Source organism: Drosophila sulfurigaster, chromosome 2L (assembly GCF_023558435.1).
Source record: "Drosophila sulfurigaster albostrigata strain 15112-1811.04 chromosome 2L, ASM2355843v2, whole genome shotgun sequence".
Classification (NCBI taxonomy): Eukaryota; Metazoa; Arthropoda; class Insecta; order Diptera; family Drosophilidae; genus Drosophila; species Drosophila sulfurigaster.
Window position 1 is genome coordinate 5,532,596 of NC_084881.1, and position 7,445 is coordinate 5,540,040.

At 40.4% G+C, this 7,445-nt stretch overlaps 1 long non-coding RNA gene across 1 annotated transcript; it reads left to right on the forward strand.

The window, feature by feature from the left end:
• The first annotated feature begins 2,491 nt into the window (after window positions 1-2,491).
• LOC133850661 (uncharacterized) lies at window positions 2,492-4,661 on the forward strand. Its single transcript, XR_009895679.1, has 3 exons — window positions 2,492-2,914; window positions 4,044-4,163; window positions 4,221-4,661. It is a non-coding gene; the product is annotated as an uncharacterized LOC133850661 (long non-coding RNA).
• Window positions 4,662-7,445: the final 2,784 nt, after the last annotated feature.

The following is a 7,445-nucleotide window of genomic DNA, read 5'->3' on the forward strand; positions in this document are numbered from 1 at the left end:
GGTAGCGGGTATAAATAGTGCAAGTTATTGAAGTATGGCATCATAAAGCACTGAAACAGATAAAGGTGCCAGATGTTTTTAAACAGCCAAAATTACGAAAGTTTTATTAAGAATATAGCTTAAATTCCCGTTAGCCGCTAGAGTACTATTTATTCCACATTTTGCTTTTGAAGACTGCCAATTGGCAACGCTGAGCAGCAACAGTCAGTCGTAACGAAATCAGTTTTTAGCAGAAAGCTGTATCATTTAAGTTAATCAAACTGTACTTTTACCCATATTATCCACTATCCCATATATTTAGCAATCAAAGGTTATCTTTATAACCAACTGGTAGCATGAAAGAAAACACACATTTATTAATATGTGAAAAATTACATTGAAAAATGAAAAAAGAAACTCTTTGGAATGAAATTACACCTTCGCACCTGCTCATTTAAACGGACTTGTATTTATGTAATGTAATATGCAGCTTACTTAAACAACATTTGCATTAAACTTAGTTGCTTTAACAAGTTGTCGAAGATATTTCACTAATTGTCGTTTTGTGAATAAACAGTGGCGTATAATCTGAGCAGATGTATCAGATGTATTTAGTGTATTTGTAATCGACAGTTATGTTAATTGGCCTCTCGTCTTTACTGCAGGCCAATCTCAGTTTCAGTGCTTAGTGTCTTAGTCCATTTCAGCTATTTGCATATACTTGTATTTTAGCCAAGAGCATTGTGCGAGCGATGTCAGCTGTTGGCCTGCTTTGCATTTGCTTGCTGGCTATAATTAAGGTGCAATTAAAATTGCTAACTGTGCCGGAAAATCGCATTGGTCGTCTTCTACGCTTCCAAGTTGGGCATTAATAATTTATCTGCCAGTTAGAAAACGAGGCTATCGAACGGGGTTATTGACATGCCAAGAGACATTGTAAGAAGTGCTCTTCTTGTAGCTGTTGATATTTTTATTCGATTGCGATTTGAAGACTTAAAGCAGTGTTGCCCCTTAGCTTCGACCATCTGACTTTTCTGCATCTAATGGCCACATCAATTTTGGTGTGTGGCTATTAAAGCTTTAGTCGGCACATCCATATGGATATCCAACGCATTGGACAAATGGTTGGGCAGCCAGACGACAGCTCGTGTCCTTGCCCAATGAGCGGAAGCTGAAAATCATGGATGAGTGAAAATCATGGATGGATAGCAGAGGAAAACAACGAAGTAAAAGCAATAGCAAAACTGGCAACCACCAGACTCACAAGACACCGAAACGAATCTCTCAGCGATTTGTATGCTATTCTCTTTCTCTTTCTCTCTCTCTCTATCTTTCTCTATATCTGTATTTTCTTGTTCATACTTCTTTGACAATTTAAGTTTTTGGGCGCATTGATGACAGCAACAACAAGCAATAGAACACGATGTTAACAATATGCTGTGAAAAACTGAAAACTGTGAAACTGATAGTTGAAATATACCCCACATGCAGCCCATAAAAATGCGGGGTATGCAGACGAGCTGGCGGGGGATGTACGGAGAGCATGGGAAGGTGTGCATATGTGGCATGGTACTTTGAGTTTTATGCATTTCTTCTTTTTTGGTGCGCATTCAAAATTGAAGAGGCGCCTAAAAGCATGCAAATGAGCCTCTATAGTATGTGCTTGTGGCGAGAGAGAGTGAGAAAGGGAAAGAATTCTGTTTCTTTTCCATTGCTTTCTTCTCGTTTTGGCTGTCATAGCAAATGCCAGACCGAGAACAGGGTCTGATGACAACTGTCCACAGCTTGTCTCAGCCTGAAAATAAATGCAATGTTGAGCCCGCATATTTGCATCATGACCCAGTAAATTTTGCTAACACTTTTAGGGCCAAACAAATTTGCACTGACCTTGCTTTTACTGTGTGTGTCGTAAAAAACATCTCCGCGTGCAATTGTCAAATATTTATACACTCTCTATGTGTGGGCGATTCCGCAGATCAAATCAAAAACTATGGCTTCTAATGACGTTACCTACTTTAAGTCGCACAATGGATGAATGGGAACCTTCGATTGCGTTTGGAGGATGTCGCGCCATCTCTAATCTTCTTCAATCTTCAGAATACGAACAGGGGTCATACACACAATCAAGAGAGCTCCCATATCACGGCGTGTCTTTTGTGCTCATGACACTTGTCAAAGCTATCGAAATTCGCAAATAAACTATGTAGATGTGTGCGGCACTGTGGGTAAAATCTTCGCTTTTTTGCAGCCATCTAGCACATTCAACTTTAAGCAATTTTATATTTGACACATTTACGAACCGTTCAGTTGAAAAAGGTGTAATTATGTGGAAGAGAAATAAAAAATGCGGAAAAGGCGAAAATTTGTTGTCTGATAAACAAGTATCGATGACAAGAAAAATCTTTTTTTTCCCGGTTTTATGGCCGGATATTAAGAAATGAAAGTATTGTCACTTACCCCAATTTGCGAATGACAAATTTGAATCGGACGTGACTTCATATTTTCCATCAGTCCCAATAAAAACTAATACATGTCTTTTTGACAACATACTTCTCGTTCCTTTTTAAACATTATTGACAAATATTCGTGTATGATATTGAAATTAGTTAAGAAACAATACAAATAAACAACACAATTTTTAACAGAACGTTGATATGTTAACTAACATACAACATGCTGAACATCATGCCAAATCTATTTAGCAGATTAAAAGCTTTAGCAAATTAACCCTGAGGGAAATTACAAGGCGCCCATTAGCTGCTTCGATCCACTGTCTTGAGGCTCTTTCAATGGAATACGGAAAGCTATGTGTGTTTTTGTGAATGTGTTTGCTGTGTTTGTACAGTTGGTTGAGCAGCTGCTGGTTACAAAAGGCCATAAGAAACTCGCACACACACACACATGCACACACACTCGCACCTACACACATATAGACGTAAGTACAAAGCGAGACCCCTAACTGTCATAAACTAGGATTATGTTGCATATACATCTATGTAGAAGTGCCTCTACATGTATATACAAACACATACACACATGTGTATGACTGTGTATGTGTGTGTGTGTGTGTGAGACTATACGTATATGTATGCCTATTGAATTTTAAAACATTTTGTTGTTTGGGTGTTTTGGGGCTTTGCTTTGCACAAGTTGTCGATAATTACTTTTTGGTTTTGGCCTTTGTTCGGCGCCTTCACCTCCTCTGCTCCACTCCACTTCACTCCACTCCACTCCACTCATAATTGATGCGTGTGCGACATTTGTATAAAGGGAATTCGAGTTCCACTGCAGATATTCATATCTAGTTATTGTTATTGCATAATGCCAGTCGTCTGTTTTACAGTGACTTTATCTCCACAGTGCTAGTAGCATTGCAAAACAAGTTCCTGGGTGCCAATTAATGCAGCAGCTCCCCAGGATTTGAAATGGATGATTGCAAGGTCAGAACAATTTGTGAATAAGATTCAGTTTAGTAAGCCGGAGCGATAACTTTATTTATTTATTATTAGTATGTCAATTTCCTACGAATGCGAACTTTGCTAAAATCTGAGAATCTATCTTACCTGTCCTGCGAAAAACCCTCTATCCATTTTCAACATAGAAAAGAATACATCAGATTGTCAACACAAGCAACTATGACCCGACAGCAGCATCCTTTTTTTGCTATACAAAATTATTTATTAAACAAATTTAACAATTTTTACGAATCATAACGACGGTAGTTATTATAAAATACACTGAAAATCGTGACTCTGGCCTCAAAATTTCTCTTACTATTCGATTTTTTCAACTTACGGAGTCAGAAGTGGCATAAATCTCAAAAAAACTTGACCTGCGTACAAACATACAATCGAAAATTATAGCTCTTTTTTTATAGTCTCTGAGATCTGTACTTTATGGGGTCGAATATGACTCTTCCCTTCCACAAAGTTATAATACCCTTCTACCCTAGGGGTAATAAACACTTATTTTTCATAATTACCAGTTCATTTTTCTCATATAGTTATTTAAATGCAGAAGTCGGAAACCATCTTTAATTTTGTTAAATGATTTCTAATTTAAAGCTAAATCAAACATGTGCACATACGCACTTCGAGGACATGTGGGTGTGCCATCTAAAGGAAACGGTGGGTGTATAATCAATGCACAGGACAACGAAGTATGTGAAATAAGGAAAGTGGAAAGTCGGTCATAGTTTGACTTGCTGCTTCATTAAATTTAATTTATAAACTTGCCATAAGCACTAAATCACTCGGTACTCGGAATACTCCGGACGCAGCTGTGGCAACGGCAACCAAAGCAACAAGGAAAGCGCAGAACGGAGAGAACAGAGCAGAGAGCAGAAGAGACAAAGACAGGGGTTACAGAAGAGACGACTCCAAAGGCGGCACAAAAGAAATTGCATAAAATGGCGACTAGTGGCCAAAATGGTGGGCCATAAACATCATTGCCGTTGTGTTGGTTGTTTTTTCTTGGCCATAATTTGCAAAATAAAAGGAATATTTGCACCAAAGCCGCAACCACACACAGCAAATGCCCCAAACATGGCTATAAAAACCAAAATTGTGAAGAAACAGCAACGCAAATAAAAAAAAAGCAGAGCAAGGCAAGACTTAACATCTATTTTTGGTTTAGTGAAAATGAAATACTCTCTCTAACAGCTTTTTGAAAATAAATTGCTTAAAATATTTTAAATAATATGTTAAATGCATGACAGTTTGTTTTATAAAGAGTCTAAAGCATAAATGTAGGACTTCCTAAACGTAGATTGAAAATATAGCTGAAGTTATCCAAACATAATTATTTTCGTAGAAAAGTATTTAACAATATTAAAATGGGATATTATTGTGAATGTTCAGTGTTCTAAATTATGTTGAAGATGAAGTGGAGATAAAGCACTTAACCATGCACAAATCTAGTGTAATACCCGCAATACAAGGGTAACCAAGAATAAACTGTAGCAAAAATCAACTCAGCGCTTGACACACACAACACACAACAAGAACAGCAATAACATGCGCAAGTGTGCAGCTTATTGTTGTTTCAGTTGTTGTCATCGTTGTTGTTGTAGCTGTCGCTGCCCATATTGTTAGCTGCCTTTTTGCGTCAAGCATTTCCGTTTTTGGCGCTCGAATGTATGCTATACTTTTTGTGCTTGCGTGTTTCTCTCTGTGGGTTAGTTCTGTGAGAGGCCTGTCCTGCGTTGCGACGTCTGTTGTCGTCTGTTTGTGTCAGTGTGCGTCTTGGAGTCATGACAATTTATACGGCCACGCCCCATTCGACCACTTGCCCATGCTCTACTCAAACTTGCCAAAATTAAATGTTTGGGCTGTGCGTTTGACGCGCGCGTGTCGAGTGATTTTTATGCGTGTTGACTTTTCACCCACTTGACTCACCTAAATGTCTGTCTGCTAGTGCGCATTCCATTTATCTGTATGCAAGTGTGTGTATCTGCGTGTGTGTTTCTGTGTGTGTGTGTGTGTGTGTGCAGGGACGTGGACTTTTTAATTAAGTTGCTGTAATGCGGCTTTGCTTTGGCGACGACTTGGCTGCCAAGATAAAGTTGCAAGTTTTCTATTTAAGCGGCTGCACAGCCAAAATCTGACGCAAAACTTGGTAGTCACACGCACACACACACACATACATACATTCGCTGTCACGCACAAACACCGACATGTATACGTACACAACCATAGTGCACTATGGGGTTTATCTCCTTATTTCATGTGTGTGTTAATATCTATACTAGATTTGTCTATGCGATTTGTATATCTTAAGAAATATCTAATTAAAAATGGTTTAATTTTGATTAACAAGTCGAAACTATGCTTGGCAAAAGTGAAGTCTAACAATAAAATTAAGTTTTACATTTACAGTACTACAGTTGCTTACTTACAATTAGGAGTTTGCAGTAGATGTTTATCGCCATACAAAAGTATTGCACATATTCTTTAAAAAATATTATTGCTCAATCTCTTATAGTCTCTGAGATCCAGTGTCACACACATACAGACAGATACATGATCAGGGCTATATCGTTTCGGTTGTTGACGCTGATCGAGAATATATAACTTGATAGGGTCGGAGATGCCTCCTTCTACCTGTTACATAGTACACTTGGTGGAGGCACAAAGTTATAATACCCTTCTACCCTATGGGTAGCGGGTATAATTAATGAATTCTCGAAAACTGAGAAATATTCCCATAGTGCGCAGTGATGTGTGTGTTGCGAGCCAGAAACGTGTTAGCTGGCATAGCATACTTTTGTGCGCTTGCCAAAATGCAACGCGGCGGCAGCGGCCATCGCATGAGAAAATAATATGCAGTGGCAAAACTTTTATCGCATGTGTGACTATGTTTGTGCCTGTGTTTGTGGCTGCATGTGAGTGTGTGTGTGTGTGTGTGTGTGTGTGTGTGTGTTTTTTTTATTTCGACTTTGCTCTACTATTACTAATGTTAATATGATAACGAGATACATGATATAAATAAATTATGATGGGTAAAGGGCAGTGCGATCTCCTGTGGTACGGCCGTAAAGCATTGCTTCACAAGAGACATAGCGCCACCTATTCCATCGACTCTCTCCTGGCTCTCTCCATGCTTCTTTGGGTCTGCATCACAGTTGACACAAACTCACAAATCGCAACCCAGTTGTCCACTGATTGCAGCATAAGCGGGACCAAGTTTCCCACCGCAATCGATACGCCCAGTGCCCTTTCCAAGTCGTTGCGTAGTGATCCATATAGCTTGCAGGCGAAGATAGTATGCTCAGCATCCTCCAGTGTTCCACACTCAGAGCAGTTGCCAGAAGCTTCATGACCAAATCGGTGCAGATAGCTTCTGAAGCATCCATGGCCACTTAGAACCTGAGTCAAGTGGAAGTTGACTTGGCCGTGCTTCCTGCTGGTCCATTCCCCGATGTTCGGGATAAGCCGATGCGTCCAACGGCCTTTTGGAGACATATCCCAACGTCGCTGCCACCTCTCTAGGCATTCTTGCCGTCCTGCTGTCCGAACGGTTCGCGTTTCGGCGTTGCTGTGGTGCCGGGATCGCAGCTGCCGATAGGTAGCAGCTCGCTCTCTGGCCATTTCCACAAACGGAGGTACACCAGCGATGACGAACGCTGCGTCCTCAGAGATTGTGCGGAATCCACTAATGATGCGGATGGCACTCTTCCTGAACACTGCCTCCAGCCCTTGGCAGTAGCTTCTGGTGTCCAATGCTCGAACCCATACTGGTGCCGCGAACAGTGCGATGGATCGCATGGCACCCGCGATTAGCGATCGTCGCAATTGCTTTGGGCCTCCAACATTCGCCATGAGCCTTGACGGTAGCCGGTTCATGCCTGCAGCTTTATTGCTCGTCGCTTCCAGGTGCTCTCGAAAGCTGAGCCTTGTATCGATCCAAACTCCCAGATACTTGATCGCTCTTTGGACGAAATAGTTGTACAGCCAACCGAAATTTGC